Source organism: Elephantulus edwardii, unplaced genomic scaffold, assembly GCF_000299155.1.
Source record: "Elephantulus edwardii isolate Elephantulus edwardi_28Jun2011 unplaced genomic scaffold, EleEdw1.0 scaffold00027, whole genome shotgun sequence".
In the NCBI taxonomy this organism is placed as follows: domain Eukaryota; kingdom Metazoa; phylum Chordata; class Mammalia; order Macroscelidea; family Macroscelididae; genus Elephantulus; species Elephantulus edwardii.
In genome coordinates this window covers 3,674,734-3,695,550 of record NW_006399777.1, presented here as the reverse complement: position 1 = coordinate 3,695,550, position 20,817 = coordinate 3,674,734, and the positions used below count along the sequence as shown (strand labels likewise).

Genomic DNA, 20,817 nt, shown 5'->3' with positions numbered 1-20,817 from the left:
AAGTACCATCAAATCAAATACAAGTTCACAGTGATGCTGTGAACAGCAGACCTGAACTCTGTCCTGTCTTGTATCATCCTTATCGTCCATGGCATATTTGAGTCAATTATTGCAGACACTGTTATCTGTCTCATCGTGGGTCTTCCTCTCTTGCATTGACACACACCTTTCTGAGCGTGAGTTCCCTTTCTAAGGAATAGATTTCTCCTAACAGCATGGCCAAAATATGTGAAATGAAGCTTCACCATCTTTGCCTCCAGGGAGCACTCTGTTACAGTTTATTTAAGACATACCTCTTTGTTCTCTGACAGCCCAGAGCTTGAATTAGATGCACTGTAGTCTTTAAACTGACATCAGTGCTCTGCAGAACTTTGGAGAGGTCCATCACGGCTGACTTTTCCAATTCAGTGCATCTTTTGGTCTCCTGACTGTTCATACCAAGGGTACTGACCAACAGTGGATCCAAGGAAGATGAACTCATTGACAATTTCAGTCTTTTTGCTAGTTGTCATGACATTACATGTTGGTTCGGTGGTTAGGATTTTTGTTTCTTGATGTTAAGTTGTCATGAATCTAGTGAGTGGCATCGTTGGAAGAAAGCCAAGTGAAGATACAAAGACAGATGGCAGGAAAAGTTGACATGACACAGATACAAGTGAAGAATACCAAGGATGTCAGAGAGCCTTCAGCGAGAGAGAGTGTAGTCCTGTTGGTGTTGAACACAGAAAGAATACAGTTCTGTTGTTTTATTACTTTTTATGTGTGTACAGTCAAATCTTGGAAGCATCCACTTCCACTTCCGAAACGGCTTGCCTCCGGAAACTATGTACGAACAGTACTCAGGCTGTTCGTTCATAGGGTCACTATGAGTCGTCTGCGACTCGATGGCACCAAAGAACCACAACAATGACGACGACCAAGAGAGCGCTATGTTGGCCTAGTGGAAAGGAAGCTATGCTACCAAGCCGAAGGTGGGTGATTTTCATCTGGGGCCCTCGGCCAGGTTCAGATTGTCTTCCTGTCAAACATTCTTTCAGGTGGTGCAGCACTGGTCTGTGCGTTGCTGTACAGAGGTAACTCATGGTTGCTGTGATGCTGAAGCCTGTGACAGTGATGTGCCAGTCGTGGTAATGGGCACCCATGGTGGACAGTGTTGGCTGGAGCTTCCCAACTAAATCAAGCCTGGAAGCAGGAGCGGCATCCACTTCTGAAATGGCTTGCCTCCAGAAACTCTGTGTATGAATAGTGCTCAGGCCGTTCATTCATAGGGTCGTTATGAGTCGTCTATGACTCGACGGCATCAAACAACAACAACAACAACAACAACAACAACAGTCAAATCAGATCTAACTGGTACAGAAGAGATTGCCTCTCCTCCAGCAGAGCATCTGGTGGATTTGAACCATGTACCTCTGGGATTGCAGTGCAGCTTCTTGCCACTAGGCCACCAGAGCTCAATTCTGTTGTTTTAAGGTACCAAATTTGTGGTAATTTGTTTTAGAAACTCAACAAAATGAAATATATGCCAAAACCCAGTTCTTTTTTCTTTATTTCCCCCCCCCCAAAAGCCAGTTCTTGTTGAGTTGGTTGAGTCATGATGATTTGATGTGTGTTAGAGTCGAACTGCATCCATAGAGTTTTAACGCCCAGTTTGTGGAAATGAGACCAGCATGCCTTTCGGTGGGCTCCCTCGGGGTGAACTGGGACTTTCACCCACCTGTGCAGCACACGGACCATCTGCACTGTCCGGGGAGTGGTTCCTGTTAAGGAGGTGGGCACCAGGGGCCTCAGAGTTAGCCCCACTCGTTCTCCGAGTATCCATCGAGTGAAGCAAATGTGGCTTCGTGTTTCTAGAACTTGGACACTTTATGTAGATTTCATTTGTTATAAATTTTACTTTCTGGAAGCATGTAGTTTTGTAATATTATTGCATATGGTTTTCTATAACTTACATCATTATATTCCGATTTCATTGGGCTTCTTATAGGATAATTTGAATTCCCCCCTCAGCTCTTTCAGTCCAGAAATTTAACATGATGTCTTATAGAAAGAAGTATTACTGTTATTATTTCATTTGTGTTTGTGGAGAAACTGTATTGATTGTCATTAACCATAAGTTTTTACTTACGTCACAAAGCTCATCCTAAAGAACTCGTACTAATTTTCATAGAGTTCATAAAGAACTTTTAGTTAGTTATTTTAATTTTTGCTTGTGTGTTACATATTATTAGAAGGTTAAATTACTAGAAATGACCTTCAGCAGAAACATGAAACGTTTCTCTTGTTTACGTGTATTGTTGCACTGATTTTGTTATTACTGTAAAAGTATTTAATTTCAGTAGGATTTTTTTTTTGGTGTTAAAATTTCTACTTTAATTGCTTTATTGTTATTTTTGGGTAATTTTTAAAATACTTCTTAAAAAATTTAAAAAATTATTGTTTCTATGATCATTCGCTTTTACATAATTATTCATATACATTGTTTCATACACATTCAGTTTTATGCAATCATTTCTGTACATTGTCATGTGTGTGTGTGCGCGCGTGCTTTGTTCTGATTTATTTACGAAGTTTGAATGCATTGTTTTTCAAAAAGATTCCTTCCCATTTTCTTCACCCCATCCACCCATTGAATTGTGCAAACCCCACTAACACCCTTCCCCTCATCCTCACCCCTCTATTTCCCCTTCTTCCTCATACTCATTCTATAAGAATGGTTTTATACAGTGTTTGTCCTTGTGGGACTGAATTAATTCACTCAGCATAATGCTCTCCAGTCCCTCCCAAGTTAAATGGTAATCTACAAAATCATTGCTCCTGCGTGCTGTGAAGTATTCCATTGAATGAATGTACCACAACTTCTCAGTCTATTAGTTTGTGGTTGGACATCTTGGCTGTTTCCATGTTCTTGCGATGGTGAATAATGCTACTGAGCTTTGGCCTACAAGTTTCCGTTTGACCCTCAGATCTCATTTCCTTCGGGTTTATTCCAAGCAATGGAATAACTGGGTCATATGTTCTGCTTTTTGAGGAAGCGCCAAATTGCCTTCCAGAGTGATTGTACCATTGCAGTCCCACCAACAGTGTAAAAGAGTTCCTGTCTCACTACATCCTCTCCAACATTTATTACTTGCTGTCCTGTTAAATTTTGCCCCTGCTACTCCAGTGAGATGGTATCTTGTTGTGGTTTTGATTTGCATCTCTCTTATTGCCAGTGATTTGGAGTATTTCTTCATATGTCTGTTGGCCATTTGAATATCTTCTCTGTGAAAATTCTTTCCATGCCTTTTGCCCATTTTGTAATCGAGTTATCAGTCTTTTTCGTATGGAGGCCCAGGAGTATTCTGTAAAGTTTCATATGTGATTCTTATCTGAGATGGTATTGCCAAATATTTGCTCCCAGTCAGTAGCTTTACTTTTCACCCCGTTGGAAAAAGTTTTCAATGAACACAGGGATTTACTCTTTAGAAGGGCCCGTTCATCAATTGTATGTGGCTGTTACTTGGCAGTTTCTTAGGGCTCCTATGCCTGATGCCAGTTCATTTCTTATGAAGTTTATGGTTTGGGGCTTTACCTCTAAGTCTCTTACCCACCTTGAGGTGATTTTTTTGTGTATGATGTGAGATGTAGATCCTGTTTCAGCTTTCTGCAGGTAGCTGTCCAGTTTTGCCGGCACCGTTTGTTGAAGAGGTTCTCATTTCCCCATAGGATAGGGGCTTTTTTCCTTGTCAAGTATCAGTTGACCATAGATAGCTCAGTCTGTTTTTGGATTCTCAATTCTGTTCCACTGATCTTTGTGCCTGTCATTGTACCAGTACCACGCTGTTGTGCTTACTTACCACGGTGTAGTAGATTTTGAGGTTAGGGAGTGCTATACCTTCCAACTCATTTTTGTTTCTCAGAAATGTTTTTGCTTATTTGGGTTTTATTACCTTTTTGTTTTTAAATTTTTTTAAATTGGTTTTCATTAATTCATTCATATAATTTTGTTTTATACTTTGACTTAGTTGATCAGTTCCATTTATCACACTGTCACATCAGATTCCCACTGTACCTCGACTTTCCTTTCATGCTCTCCCCCCCATCCAGCCGCTAATCTCTCTGTTTTCACCCCATCCCCTCTCTTGTTCTCTCCTCTCCTCCAGGCAAGTCCTGTTGCAAGTTTTCAGTTGCCATACACACTTTGTCTGTTCCTCCGTTCCTTGCAGACTGAGCCTGTCTCCACCTCGTCTCTAACAGTGTTCATTGTCCATTCTGTTTCTGCTCTCCCCAACCCTCCCTCCACCCTTCTGTTCTCACAATAGAGGTCTCACATGATATTTGTCCTTTTGTGAATGAGTTCTTTCACTTGGCATTCAGTTCTCTGGATTTGTCCAGTTTGTGTAGTATTTTAATGCTGTAGAGTTTTGTACTTTTCTTTGGGCTGCTTCTCTTTGACTAATGCCATGAATACACATACAGGTACAGAAAGCCACATGGGTTTTCTGTGTTGAGCCTGGGTCTTGTCACTCGGCCTCCCTGGTGTGCCGGGCCTGGCACGCACTTCGTTGAGTCTTCAGTGTGTGTACGCTATCGTATCATCTGCATAGAAAGGTTTACCTCCGCTTTACTCAAGTGTCAGAGAAGTAAAATCATTAAACCAGCGTCTCCAACAAATGGAGGATCCGCTCGCTGTCAGTTCCGACTTGATGGTCAACAACAACAACAACAAGAGCTCCAAGAGATTTTTATTCATGATTTTAAATTTTAATGTTTGAGTGAAAGTTTACAAATAATTTTGCTTTTCATTCAATCATTCATACACGTTTTGTTTTAGAACATTGATTAAAAAAAAAAGAACATTGATTATAATGTCTGATGAGCTCCTTTTAGTGTCTTATTTTTCCTTCACCCAACTTACCGATTTATTAGTTTTTTACTCTCCCTCCCTCCTTTCCCATTTCTGTTACCCATCCAAGAAAAATTCTGTGTAGAATTCTTTGCTTAGCTTTTAAGAACAGTTCTTTTATACCACAGTTGCTGGTTTGTGACTGACTGATGTTACTCAGCATAATTTGCACTTGACTTATCCACACTGTGCAGTGTTTCAAGGATTTCTTACCGTTTTAGTGTTATGTAATACTCCATTGTGTTAATGTACCCTAACTTCTTTAGGTCTCTGGGTCACTTGAGTTGCTTCCACTTCTTTCCTGTTGTAAATAATGCTGCAGTGAACAAATCAGTTCACGTTGCAGCTCGTATTGCTTTAGGATAAATATACAATAGTGAGATTGCTGCATCAAATGGTATTTTTATTCCTAACCTTCTAATAAAGGGTCAAACTACTTTTCTTGGGGGTTGCACTGTTTTGCATTCCCACCAGCAGTATATGAAAGTTCTAGTCTCTCCACACCCTCACCAGCATTAGTTTGCTGTCTTGTTAAATTTTGCCAAAGTGAGATGATATTTCCTTGTTGTTTTGATTTTCTATGGAAGCTATTTTTTAAGATGCAGTAAAATACATTCAATAAATAAATTGAGGTATCTAAGTGATTGTAGGAACTTCAGTCATAAAATACACTTTATAATCTTGTTAATTAGCTTTATCTCTATAAGTTACACTTGATTAAAAATTTTTATAAATGTTGAAGAGAGAAAATAGATGCAATGTCATAACCAATATATATACACACATATAAATAAAATATGTAATTTTTTTATATTGGATAAAATATATTGATAGTAAATTGAAATGGAGATAGTGCATGACCTATAATTTTTTCTTTAAAGTGATATAAAAATAATTACCTTAAATATGGTTTAATTAGAAGATAAAATAACTGTTCATGATATCATTGAGTTTAAATTATATCAAATTGAACAAGTTAAATTATAATTATAATTATGTACAAGTCTCTAATTTTTATATAAAATGCATTTACCAAAAACTAGCCCAAAGTTTAAAAAACCATCTAATTTAAATGGAAAAACTTCAAATAACCTTTAGTTAATTTTTATTTACCCTTGTTAGATAAAACCTTCCAAACTTAAATGCGAAAATAATTCTTGTATCTTGTCCTATGTAAATGTCAATCCAATCAAAAGGTGATTGAAAATTAATTACTTTATTTTTTGAAAATCAGGTCTTAAAATTTTAGATTAGATCTAATTTTTTTGTTAAAGGGTTTTAGCCATATTATAAGAATGGCTTAATTATGAAATCCATAAAGATAATTTAAATTCAGAATATTTAATTTAAGGTAATTTAAGCTCAAATATATCATTATGAATAGTTATGACTTCTAACTACAGTATATAGAATTTGAAATAAGTCATATAACCTTTTTAGACAATTTTCATAATTAGGTGAGAACAAGGCATGAACTATTTCCACTTGATTTTCTTGATAATATTTGTAATTTAAGACTAGAGTTAACCTTAATTGCTGAAAAGAGTTGGCTATTAAATAGGCGTTTTTCTTCTATAATGAATTGTAAAATAAATTTTAAGACGTCCATGTTAAAGTTTTTAAGGAACTAATGGTATATATATGTTTATAAAGTTAGAATTGATTCTTTGTTGGTTGTTTCTTCGAGAGAATAGCGAATTAATTCTAGATTCCTCTTAGAATTTGCTTTTCTTAAGGTAAAAAAACAACAATGTGCTCCTCAAAGAAGGTCCTAATGTTATTTTGAACAGAAAAGTGAGACCCTTTAAAGGTACTATTTTTTTTATAGCTACCTTTATAAAATATGTGCAATTTAAAAAAAATCTGATCTCGGTAAAATATTAATGGGGTTGAAAGGGAATTGACAAAATTATTTCAAATGATAGAATCAATGTTCCCGATTTTGAGTTCTGCTCCGAAGACCCCAGATGTTTGAGCTCTTTGTTGAGACTGTTGAGGATGTTTTAGTGGGAAAGCGTGTGGTTTTCTGATTTATAATCTTAATCTCAGACATTCGTGATATTTTAGTGAGTAGATTTCCCCTGTCATATGCTCATGGCTTCCTTTGATTTGTATGGAGGTGAAATAAACCAAAACCAAAATATGTGCGTTGACTCCTGTTCCCACCAACCCGCGGGAACAGACTGGGACTGCTCCGTGGGGGTTCCGGGCTGTGACGGCTGTGCCTCCGTCCCACTGAGTGTTAGTGACTCCCACTGCTGACCCCCCTTCCATTTGGAGGCCCCATGACCCCTGGCTTAAATGTCCCTTAGAGCTGAACTACTAGTTTTGTCCCCTGCCCTCAATTTTAAGTCACTTGAAAATGTTCATGATAGAGACTTTGATCTTGGGTTTCCACTTGTTTTTATGAGTGAACTGAAAAAAAAAAAAAAAAAAAACCAAACAAAAAAACCCTTACAGTATGCTTTAACTTAAAAATCTATAAAGTTTATTAATTTTTAACTTAAGTATTTACTTCGAGTTTTAAAGAGACCAAGAAGTACCAATGAAAGCTCAAATTTATTGGCATATTTGTCTTTTGATAGATGTGTCTATGTTTATAGGTAAGTTTTTAAAGTGTGTCCTTTTCTGTTAACAACAACAAAATGACTTTCTGCAGCTGAGGACGGGTGTGACTGTATGGTGATCGTTCTCTGACGGTCTCCGCAGCTCTGCTCACTTGAGCATGTGTGAGGTTTTCGGTATCTCTTCAAAGCATCAAGGCTTTTCTAGTACCTGCCTCAGGTTTCTTTCAGCCTGTAGCCATTACCCAATTCCAGAGTCTTCAATTTTCTTCTGTGTGTTTGTTATAACAGCCCTATTTCTGTTACCAAAAAAATATTACTATAAATTATTAATTTCTTAGGGCTGTTGTAACAGATTGGGTGATTGATCAGAAGAATAGTCGATCGTCTCAAGGTTCTTTCTGGACACTAGGGATCCCAAGGCATGCTCTTTGACCTACGTGTGCTTGCCAAGATCTGCAGGAGACCATCTTTGTTTCTCCTATTTTCCTTCACACAGGAGCCCTCAGGGGTCCCTAGACTCCCTGCTGGAACCTAACTGCATGGCCACTTGTTCTCCTCCTCTCTCTCTCTCTCTGTCCTTTTGACAGGCCACCACTCATGATGAATTTTGAACTGCCCTGCTTCAGTAAGACACTGTGTGCTGAGAACTGAAAAGACTGTATTTCCAAATAGCATCAGTGTTCATTGATCCTGGAGATGAGTACATCAGCACTTTTTATGTGAACACACTTTAACCCATAACATGTATGTGTCTGTATGTCTGTATTTAAAACTTGCCTTTTTGAATTAATGAGTTGTGCAAATCTTACAATCTTAGAAGCTTTAGCCAAACACTAAAGGTATTATTTAAGAATGTTGTATGATGGGGAGCATAATGAAATAATGAGGAACATAATGGAAGAAGAATGTATTTTTTTTTCTTTAGTTAAAAATCTAAAAGTTTTGTCTTTTCTCTTATGAATAAAAATAATTTTCAGTTCATTAAAAAAAAAGAAAAGTTACCTTTTTCCTCCCCACAAAAAAAGACTTAAAGCTTTAACAGCTTAAGAAGAATACATACAGATGCATTGTAACTTAAAGTTTCAATTGTACCAGTGAATGAAAAAGATATAGAAGTAATATTTTCATGTTCCTTTATATCAGAATGAGTTAGTCATTAGTAAAACTTCCTTTCGGCTGCCAAGCTTAAGTTATAAGACCATTTATTTTTGTAGCTTCACTGTTGTGCTTATTGGAAACGTCTTTTTAAAAATTTTAAAATTTCAGCATATATTTTCTGCTTTAATTCAACTTTATTCTAAATTGATAAGTTGACGTGTTTGATGTCTTTTATCTGCTCAGGCACCAGCTTGCATCAGTATAGTAATGGAATAATTTGGAAAAGAATTTTCCTTTCCTTTCAGACTCTTGCCTTGTGAATTTTGGAGTTTTCTTAGTTGGGTGTGAGTGACGGTTTTTGCCTTATAGTTGGTAGGAGTTATCCCAGCCCTGTCATCTTTCTCCTCTCTCCTCTCCATCCCCCTGCCCCATTTAAGTTATTTTCCCCATAATCTAAGACATAGTACTCTGTGAATCTTAAACTATGATTGTTGAACTGTGGTTGAATAAGCAGTTACATTTTTAAAATATAATCTTGCTAAATTGTTTGGTGGCAATGAATCTGCTAGGCTAGTGCGCCATTCCACTGGGTAATTTTCCGTGTGAGCTAAATGAATGCCCCTTGACTTTCATGTGAGGGCGGATAATTCTAAGTAGCGGCTGTGGACTAGCTTTTGGATAGCTCTTTACATTATTACATTTATTTATTTACCTTCTCTCACATATTTTTTGATGCATTCCACTATGTTCTTTCACTTTTTAGGCTTTTAGCTCTTATTATATTAGTTGTAAAACCAGGAGAAATTATCTGACCTGCCAATTGCGTGGCATTGTCGTGATGCCTCAGTTAGAGATAGGAGTTTTATTTTTTTAATTTTTTTATTAGTAGTAATTTTAATGCAAATTTACAGAGATTTGGGATTTCCATTCATTCTTTGTTGCACTTTTCTCTCTGCCCACCCTAGGAGTTTTATTTTTGAAAAACAACTGAACATTTCTCCAGATAGTAGTGTTAGATTCTTTCTCAAGAGGCAGTAGTTGTTATGTGCCATAGAGTCAGAACTGACTGATAGCAGACCCTCCAGCAGGTTTTCAGAGACAATAAATATTAAGAGGTGACTGCCCATCCTTCTCCCTCAGAGCAGTTGGTGGATTTGAACTATGTGCGTTTAGGACTGTCGCACAGCTTCTTAACCACTAACCCACCAGAGCTCCTTGGGTGCTGTCAGGAGGGGCGTTTGTTGTTGTTAGGTGCCACTGAGTCCAGTACGACTCCTAGCGCCCCTGTGAACAGCAGATCTGAACCCTGGCCTGTGCCGTCCTCACAGTCTCATTACAGCAGACGTTTGTCAGTCCCACCTGTTTTAGTACCTCTCTCTCCTTCACCTTCCCAAGCATGATGGTCTTTTTCAAGGAATAGCCTCTCCTAGTAACTTGTGCTTTTTTAAGTAGGCTTCAGTTTATAAGTATTACCAGCTCGAAGTGTGTTGCTTTCAGAAATCAAGTATCTGTTGTGCTTGGATGATCTGAAAGGTATCTAGAGGTGTTAACATGTAGCTCACTTCACATTGGAAGGGGCGGCTCTTGGTCTCATGTTCATTTCATTGTGATTGAAAACAATCGCTCCTGGTGATGTAACGTTGCAATATTTTAGAGAGTAAAAACAGTAGGACAAATACTGCACAGTGCCACTGTTGTAAAACAGGACTAACATCGGGGTTGAGGGAAGACAGAGAAGGAGGGGGAGGAATGATGTATACGGCATTAAAACGGATGAGGGGGAAAAAAAACGGATGAGGGAGAGAACTGTTTAAAAGGGATATGTGATTAGGTATTATTGTCATGACAGGAGTCCAGAGCGAAGGCTGCACAGTAGAGTGGACTTGGAGGGGAGGGATTATATAACAATGAAAGAATTTTTTCTTTTACTTTTCAAAGAGAATAGCGAACTAAGGGGGAAGTTGGGCAGGGAGAAAACTGCAACAGTGATTGAATGGAAATCCTAAGTCTCTGGAAACTTTCATTAAAAAAAAAAAGAAATAAATAAAACACCCCTAATTTAATAAATGAAACACAGTTTTGGCAATTAGAGTATTGCAAGTAGAAACGAGATCATTAGTGTTTGAAACTTGGTCTGTAACTTTCCTAAGACCCCTGGTCTCTGTTTTGTTTGTTTAAAGCACACCTATCTCTTGTACTTAGTTTTACAAAGATCTTGGGGAAAGTTCTGCTCTGGCCTGTGTTCAGTGGTTGGTGTTGGGGACTAGTTAGTCCTAGCACTTGGTGTTAGATGTAGGAGTGTTAGACGTAGGTGGACGTGGTGGTGATGTGTGCTGTCAATTCAGAACCACTGTGACTCACCCTCCAGCGGGCTTTCAAAGGCAGTAGATTGCACGGGAGGATATGCCCATCCTTCCACAGAGCAGCTAGTGGATTTGAACCCTGTGCCTTTGGGATCGCAGCACAGCTTCTTAGCACCAGGTCACCAGAGATCCTAGTTGGTGTAAGTGCTTCCAGCATGTTTACTGGTGTCTTTACTCTCTGGTTTTCTTACATTTTAGACCTATTGCAATGGGAAAATCTGCTGTTAGAGACCTCTCTAAAGTACTCAAGAGCAACGGTGTCTTTCTGGAGACTAAGGTGTGCCTGATACAGGTCATGGTCTTTGCTATCACTTGTTATGCATCAGAGTTGGACAATGACTAGGGAGGACAGAAGGAGAGTTGATGCCTTTGAGCTGTGGTGCTGCAGAAGAGTATTGAATATACCCTGGACTGCCAAGAAAACAAACAGATTTATTCTGGAGAGGGTTAAACCAGGCTTCGTCTGACATAGTTTGGACATGTTGTAAGGAGGGACTGGTCCTTGGAGAGGGGCATCATGCTTGGGAGGGTGGAGGGACAGCACAGGAGGGGAAGGCCCTCTATGAGGTGGATTGATTCAGTGACTGGGGTAATAGGGATGGGTGTGTCAGAGATAGTGTGATTGGCACACGATAGAGCAGGGTTTAGGACTGTTGTACATAGGGTCACTATGAGTCGTAAGCAACTCGACAGCAAACAACAACGACAGCAGCTCTGTCTTCAATTGGAAAAAAAACCCCAAACAAACAAACAAACCTCAAATGCCTGGTCATGGAGGTGAAACAGACTTATGGCTACCATCCAGGGAGTTTTTGGGAGGCTGTACATTTGCATAGGAAGGCATTTCCCATCCCTCTCCCATGAAGCTGCTGGTGGATTTGAACCACCAGAGGCAAGGCTTTAAGGTAGCAGTGTGGCTCAGTGCAGACGGTGCTACCAGACCTCCCTCTGAGGAGACTAGTGCCTGGAGAGCCTGGTGGGTCAGGATTGGAGCTCAACCCAAAGACCAGAGGTTCCAATCCACCAGCAGCTGAATTCCACCCCACCGTAGTGAGATAGAGAATCTGCTGTTCCGTGCGTGCTCTGGAAGTCTCTGCCGAGTGCTTTCACTGCCCTGTGGCTCAGTGACGGGGACCCACAGTAAACGTACATTTTTACCTCATTTTCTCTACAATGATTGATAATTTAAAAACTACACCATGACAGCTGCAGAAGTGTTTTGTTATACTATCTCATGTGATTCTTTGTATCTTTTGATGAATTTTATGCTTTTTCTTTGTCTCTCTGAATTACTTTTAGATAATTTTTATTTTTATCTTTCTGCATATTGTTTTCTCTTTATATTGACTGTGCAGTTGAACTTGACACAGAGTTGAAATATTTCTTGTAATGTCATGAAGTTCATTTTCTCCCCAATATCTGCTTTAGCATTTTAAGAATAGTGTCTTCTTTTTTGTGTCTAAAGTTTCAAAACATCCTTCTAATAATCTTTAGAAATCTTCCAATCTCTGAAGCATTTGTATTTCTGCTGTGTCTTGTTTGCTTTGCATCCCACTCACTGTACATGACAGTGAGTGGGATTCCTGACAAAGGGAATTGATCAAATATGACCATCCTAGAAAGTATAGAGAACTTAGTATTTAAAGTCATGAGGCTTTATTAGTGACAATCATGAAACTTGCACACAATCAGATTATTCTGATGTAACACTATAATCAGAAGTAACTTGAAAATTCAAGACAGTACAGTACAGGGAGAAAATGAAAGAAAGTTGCCATATCTTTGACCTCTGTTACACAAGTATCTAGAAAAATTGGATTGTAAGATAGACGTTGAGAGAAAAAATAGGAGAAACGCAATAGGTGAAAGGATTTGCAGAGCAGATTATCCGAGAGGCTGGGCTCTATGAGGAGAATTGTGACATCAGGATTGGTGGAAGATCTATTAACAATCTGCGTTATGCAGATGACACAACCCTGCTTGCTGAAACTGAGGAGGACCTCATGCACTTGCTGTGAAGGGTCAAGGAATGCAGCCTTCAGTATGGACTGAGGCTTAATGTCAAGAAGACAAAGATTCTCACCACTGGACCAATTGGCAGCATCAGGATGGATGGCGAAGAGATTGAGATTGTTCACAGCTTCAGTTTGCTCGGCTCCACAGTCAACACTCTTGGCACCAGCAGTCAGGAAATCAAAAAGCGTATCGCGATGGGAAAGTCTGCTGGTAGGGACCTCTCCAAAGTACTCAAGAGCAACGGTGTCTCTTTGGAGACTAAGGTACACCTGATACAGGCCATGGTCTTTGCAATCGCTTGTTATGCATCAGAGAGTTGGACAATGACTAGGGAGGACAGAAGGAGAGTGGATGCTTTTGAGCTGTGGTGCTGGAGAAGAGTACTGAATGTACCATGGACTGCCAGGAAAACAAACAGATTCATCTTGGAGAGGATCAAAACAAGCTACTCCTTGGAGGCAAGGATTCTGGGGCTTCGTCTGACATACTTTGGACATGTTACCAGGAGGGACGGGTCCTTGGAGAGGGACATCATGCTTGGGAGGGTTGAGGGACGGCGCAGGAGGGGAAGACCCTCTATGAGATGGATTGATTCGGTGACTGGGGTAATCGGGATGGGTGTGTCAGAGGCGGTGCGGTTGGCGCAGGATAGAGCAGGGTTTAGGGCTGTTGTGCATGGGGTCGCTATGAGTCGAAAACGACTCGACGGCACATAACAACAACAACAACAACAACAACAACAAAAGATAAAGAATTAGTTCTACAGATGATATGAGCAAAGTAATGAATATGTTGGAGTGAATTGTTAGTAATAATTGCTGTCGCGTCTGGATGGGAGTGACGTGTGTGAACTGATGAATGTGAGATGTGGATGGGAGTAGTTGAACGGAGGCTGTGCAGGGAGAGGCTAGCTTTGTACTACCGACTAAGGAAAAATGTGTATGTTGTAGCCCAGTTTTAAAAAGAAAAAAGAAAGATATGATCTGGTTTTAGATTTCCTATCCCCCTTTTTTTTCTCTTCAAGTCTCAGAAAATGTCAGTAAAAAAAACAAACTTGAAATCTGATTTTATCCACTTTTGTAAGATAATTAATTGCTTCCTCAACTAGACACAAATCTTTTATGAAAAAGGACTGTAATCATAACATACGCTCATTGTAGAAAAATGAAAATGTAAGAGAAATTACGGCGAGAATGGAAGTTACGGTTCTCAAAGCCAGAGTGCGGTCACTGTTGCCGTGTCGGTTAATTTTAGGTTTTGTGCCCTTTCCATTCTCCCCTGGCTTCCTCCCTCGGTCCTCACTGTGCAGGTTGGTATATCATGTTGTTGTTGTTGAGTACAGTTGAGTCAGAACCGATTCTGCTGACCCTCCAGTGAGGTTTCAGAGATGGCCTGTCTTCTGCCACAGAGCCCCTGGCAGATTCAAACCATGTGCCTTTGGGTTGGCAGGGCTCCTCCTTACAGCTGCGCCACCAGAGCTTCTTAAAATGTATCTACATGAATGAAAAAGATTCAGATTTATCCTTATGTAGCTTCATACTGTGTGTGCGTGAATAATTTCTCACAGTGCAAGACTAGTTCCTGTAAGGGGGAGATTAGCAGTGTTCCAGTGTCCGCACTGCTGTTCTACTCGCTCATCTCTGACATCAGTTATTCTCCTTCTTGTAGTTGTCCCATTCCTGCCTCTGTCTGTGAGTTCTCTGACTTGCTGGAAATCTTGCAGAAACTCAAAAGACCACCAGGGAAATGCTTCATGCGATTTTGGATGATGTAGGCTAATGTTCATGGTCACAGAGCCTGATGGACAGAGGTCAGGAGTCCGTGGGCTGAGGCTGTTAGTAATCAGCTGTTGGTGCATCTAAATCAGATTAAGTTCAGTGGGCTGACCAACCAGGGCTTGCATTTCCATTGGCTTTATATTGGATCTCAGGGCTAGACATCATACCTCCAGGAGAGGTGGTGGTGTATACCATCGAGTTAAGAATCAGCTCATAGCTGACCCTCCAGTGAGTTTTCAGAGGCACGGGGAGAGATTGCCTAGGTTTCTCTTGCAGAGCACCTGGTGGATTTGATCTGTGAGCCTTTGGAAGTGTAGCGCAGCTCTTGCTACCCTGCCACCAGGGCTCCCCAGGAGAGAGAGAACTTCAACCAAGCAGTACTCCCTTGCACTGTTTGGATAACAGCTGCTTTGTCTAGGTATAGATTTTGTAAAAGTACAATTAAGAATTGTGGAATTTCCTTTCTTCTCAAGGCTAACCATAGTTTGTTGTGATCTACATAGTCAAATGCCTTTGCATAGTCAATAGAACATAGAAATTCTTGTATTCTCTCCTTTCAGCCAGGATCAGTCCAGTGATATCACTGATGTCACGGCCTCTTCTAAACCCGGTTTGAACTTCTGGCAGTTTCCTGTCTGTGTTCTACTTTAGCTGTTTTTAGATGATCTGTGTTAAAGAAAACTCAATTATAATTTGAGACTGGACAGAAATTGATATCTAAAGAATAACATTTTACAACATAGACATCATTCCTGGAATGCTTTTGTATACATTATTGTATTATTGACTTGTGTTCTCAAATAATAACAAAGATTATTCTAAATGCATTTGATAGTGTTGATGGAAAAAAATTGAGCATTATATTGCATAAGAATAATTCTGCCAGCCCCATGAATTTTTAATATTATTAAATATTTTGGTGAGTCATTTTGATGAAGTTACTTCATAAATTTAACTTTATTATTCTTATGTTAAATTAGTTGGAAGAATTCTTATATTAATTTTTTTTAAAAAGTAGGGTTTTTTATGTTGATTCTAAGAAAATTAATCATAACTTTAGTGGAATAAATGAAGGATGCACATTTTTATCCAGGGTAATGGAGGCAAGGATTCTGAGGCTCCATCTAACATACTTTGGACATTTTTTAAGGCGGGACTGGTCCTTGGAGAGGGACATCATGCTTGGGAGGGTGGAGGGACAGTGCAGGAGGGGAAGACCCTCTATGAGGTGAATTGATTCAGTGACTGGGGTAATTGGGATGGGTGTGTCAGAGGCAGTGCGATTGACACAGGATAGAGCAGAGTTTAGGACTCTTGTACATAGGGTCGCTATGAGTCTCAAGCGACTTGATGGCACATAACAACAAAAACAACATTCTTTAAATATAATGCTATACATAGAAATAAGAAAGCGCACATCAGAATATTGGCTGGCATAGCCATTTCTCTCCTTTTCGTTTCTGAGCACATTTGTCTAATGCAATACTAGCAGACCGGTAGTGGGGAGTGCTTTATTCTAAGCCGTGGCTTTGTGCCCTTAGTGTGTCCTCAGTGACACCTTGGGTTGGGTGACCCTCTGCTGTGGTGGCCGCTCTAGGAAGTGTGTGTCAGGACGCTGAGCAGAGTGCCTGTGCTCTTCTCAAAAGATGCTGTTTGTGGCAACTAAAATAGCTCCAGGTATTGCCAGGTTTTCCCTGATGTGTAAAATCTCCCCCAGTAGAGAAACACTGCTGTAACCGGTTCACCACATTTTACAGTTCATGTATTTGCTTAGTTAAGGGCTCTTTGGTTCAGTAAACCGAAGTTGGGTAGACGGGATTTGCATCTTCCTGTTACTTGCTGGCTTGGGCAGAATACGGTGCAGACTGAGCCTCAACTTGCTTGACTATGAATTGGCAAAATATTATGTAATTAGAAAAGTTGTTGTGAAAATTCATTAAGATAAAACACTTTAATGAATGCTGAGCTTCCTCTTCAAATTTGCTATTTTGCTTGCATTTATACTGTTACATATTTACTTGGCTCCACAATCAACACTCTTGGCACCAGCAGCCAGGAAATTAAAAGATATATTGCGATGGGAAAGTCAGCTGTCAGAGACCTCTCCGGAGTAATGAAGAGCAATGATGTCAGTCTGGAGACTAAGGTGCGCCTGATATGGGCCATCGCCTTTTCAATCACTTGTAACGCATCTAAGAGCTGGACAATGACTAAGGATGATAGAAGGAGAATTGATGCCTTTGAGCTGTGGTGCTAGAGAAGAGTATTGACTATACCATGGACTGCTAGGAAAATGAACAGATTTGTCTTGGAGAGGGTGAAACCAGGCGGCTCCTTGGAGGCAAGGATTCTGAAGCTTCGTCTGACATACTTGCATGTTGCAAGCAGGGACCAGTCCTTGCAGAGGGACGTCATGCTTGGGAAGGTGGAGGGACCGCGCAGGAGAGGAAGACCCTCGATGAGACGGACTGATTCAGTGACTGGGGTAATGGATGTGGTAGTGTTAGAGACAGTCAGTTTGGCACGGGATAGAGCAGGTTTTAGGACTGTTGTGCAGAGGGTTGCTGTGAGTCACAGGTGACTCGACGGCACTTAACAATGACAATAATATGCTAAACTATGAGTTTTTATCTAATAGAAATGTTCCACGGTAGAGCCAAAATATAGAAGAATTTTAGGTTGGTTACTTTCAGCCTTTGGAGAAATAATAGTTTTTTCCTCTATGGGAAGGGCTGTTGTAGTTTGGTCTAAAGTAATTGTGTGTTCCAGGAACATACACTGTGGGCCCACTTTGTTTGTTTGAACATGACAGTAGGTAAAGTGACAGAAAGAAGTGACAAAGTAAAAGAAATGACCAGACAGTTTCAAGCATAGGTTCAAGGAAGCCAAGCAAAGCATTACAATGAAATGCACCAAAGCCTTGGAGTTAGAAAACCTAAAGAGAAGAATACATTCTGCACGTCTGAAGCAGAAAGAACTTAAGAAAAAAAAAATTCAAGCCTTGAGTTGTAATAATTGAAAGGTTTTGCAATCAAGATACTGAATAGCATAGTATTCATCAAAAGGCAAATGAAGGGGATAGAAAGAGTTAGTGTACCAAAAAGGAAGGGTCAAAGTTCAGCCGTGAAGAATGGATAGTGCTGCAGAAAGAAGCCCAGGTGCTGGAAGCACGGGGTGAGGAACAAGGCTGCAGACGTTGGCAGAAGGCCGTCTGAGGTGTCAGCAAATGGGTACTGCACTGGAACGGCTCATAGTGCATGCCACATAATTTTGGAGGTCAGTTATGAAAGAGATCCGTGTTTGTGTATCCTAAAGAAAAGTGATTCAGCTGAATGTGAAACTTTCTGACCAGAATCCTCAGTATCACATTGCATTTACAATCTTACTGAAGATAAGTAAAAAATGCTTGGCGCAGAACATCAGCAGACAACTACTAGAAATTCAAACTGGATTTACAAGGGAACAGGGTGCAAGGACTGTCATTGCAATAGATAAGTCTTGGCTGAAACTAAAGAATCCCAGAAAGATATTCACTTGTATTTACTTACTATGCAAGGTAATGGATTAACAAATTACAGAAAACACTACAAAGAATGGGAATCCTACATTGCTTAGTTATGTTTGTGCAAAAGCCTGCCCATAGGCCAAGAGACAGTTGCTCTTACAGAAGGAGAACTTGTGGTTTAGAATCTGGAGACTTGGGAGTCAAGGTTGTATCTTCTCACCATAGTGGTTCACTCTGTATGCTAAACACATATTGCAGGAAGCTGAAGTGCCTGAAGAGGAAAATGACATCTGATTGTAGGAAGTTCGCTCACAGCCCTGGGCTGTGCTTTTGACACACTCTCTCTTGCTGAAAGTGAGAGAGGACTTCTGCTTTACCAACCATGCTGTCCTCCTCTGGTCTAGGGTGTGGATTGCAATGTCACATAAAGAAAACCAAAGTCATCACCAGGAGATCAGTGAACAACATCATGGAAAACAGAGAAGATGTTGATGTTGTCGAGAATTTTGTTTTACTTGTGTCCACAAGTAACGTCCATGAAAGAGCAGCCAAGCCAACAAGCACATGACGAAATGTTCAAAATCCCTAGCCCTGAGAGAGATGCAAATCAAGACAACCATGAGATATCATCTCACTCCAGTAAGACTAGCAAAATTTAACAGAACAGCAAGCAACAAATGCTGGCGAGGTTGTGGAGAGACTGGAACCCTTATTCACTGTTGGTGGGAGTGTAAAATGGTGCAACCACTGTGGAAAGCATTGTGGCGCTTTCTCAAAAAGTTGCAAATAGAGATACCATTTGACCCAGCAATTCCACTACTGGGAATATACCCTAAAGAGACCATAAATGACATCCAAGTAGATATATGTATACCCATGTTTATCGCGGCTTTGTTTACAATAGCAAGGAGTTGGAAACAACCTAAATGCCCATCAACAAACGAATGGGTAGAGAAGCTGTGGTATTTTCGCACAATGGAATACTATGCTGCATTGAAAAACAAGGAACTCATGCAATATTACTCAAAATGGGTGACCCTGGAGGACATTATGCTGAATGAGGTATCTCAGTCACAAAGGGACAAATGCTATATGGTGCCACTGTTGTAGAATGAGGCTGGCATTGGGGTGGGGGTAAGACTGAGAAAAACTGGATGAAATATGTTTATGGCATTGAAGTCTATGGGGGAGAGAATAGTCTAAAAGTATTATATTTTAGGGCATTATTTTTATCGTAGGAGTATGCAATGAGGGTTGCAGAGTGGATTATATTTGGGGGTAGGGGGTGGGGTTTGGGGAGGTGCGGGGGGGATTGTGTACCAATGAGGGAGTTTTTCTTTTGCTTTTCAGGGAGAGGAGCAAACGGGGGGGGGAGGGGTTTGTGCGGGGAGAAGGGTGCAACAATGAATGAATGGAATTCCAAAATCTCTGTAGATGTTCATTGAAATGAAAAATAAACAAACTAAATTAATAAAATAAAAGGAGGGGAAAAAAGAAAAAAGATAAACTATGCACTAGGAAACAACAACAACAACAAAAAGAAAGAGCAGCCAAAAAATCAAATATGCATTCCATTGGGCAAACCTGCTTCAGAAGATGTCTCTAAAGTGTTAAAGAACCAAAGATGTTCCCTCGACAACCATGGTGCACCTGATGCCGCCATGGTGTTTTCCTTTGCTTCCTCTGCATGTGAAAGCTGGATGTGAAATTCAGAAGCACTGCAAAGTATCCAAAGGAATGATGTATTTGAATTGTGGTGGCAAGGATTGTTGCATGTACTGTGGGCTGCTAGGAGAATGATCACATTAGGTATTGTTTTTTTTGGTTTTTTTTTTTTATAGCTTTATAACTTTGTTTTTTTAATAGCTTTATAACTTTATTTGATAACCAGCTATTCGTTTTCATCCACATTGACTGTAGATTTTTGAAAGTGTTGACAGGCACATAGGTAAGCAGTGTCTACAGCTTGTTTGTGGAATCTTTGTCCTCATGACGTTTTCTGGACAAGCGTACATGGATGTGGTCTGAGACATTCCTTATTCCTTTGGCCCAGACAGCTTTTTTGAACCTGGTGTCAATGCGAACATCTGGTGTTCCCATCTCCCTCATAGCAAATTTCTGTATCTCCTTGAGCACCCCAGGAGCATATGTCTTAAATCCCACTCCATGGATGCGGTCGTGAATGTTGGTGGTCATCACTTTGTTGATGGCAGACGGCCTTTCTTCTTCTCATCACCCTTCTTTGCGGGGCCCATAGCGCCAGGACCAGGCTGGAAAGGAAGAGGGCAAAGGATTGTGGACCATCACATTGGTTGGAAGTGGTGCACTAAGGCGATTTCTTACACTTGGGCCTGTTCTGAGGAGGGCTGATGACTGGAGGAGGACAGCATGGGTGGTCGAGCTGAGGAGCACAAGTAGGAAGACCATCTCTGGGCTGAAGTGACACAGTGGCTGCAGCAGTCGGCTCAGCTCTGCAGTGAGCGTGTGTCCGACAGGGCCGGGCAGTGCTGTGTTGTACACAGATCGCTGGGGGCTGCGACCAGCTCAGTGTCAACTAACAGCAGCAGAGCAGGAGGTGCCGAATAATGTCACGTAGCTTACA

At 40.4% G+C, this 20,817-nt stretch overlaps 1 pseudogene; it reads right to left on the bottom strand.

The window, feature by feature from the left end:
- The window catches only part of LOC102873982, a 35,328-nt pseudogene extending 14,858 nt beyond the window's left edge, over positions 1–20,470 (bottom strand).
- Between the last annotated feature and the right edge of the window lie 347 nt (positions 20,471–20,817).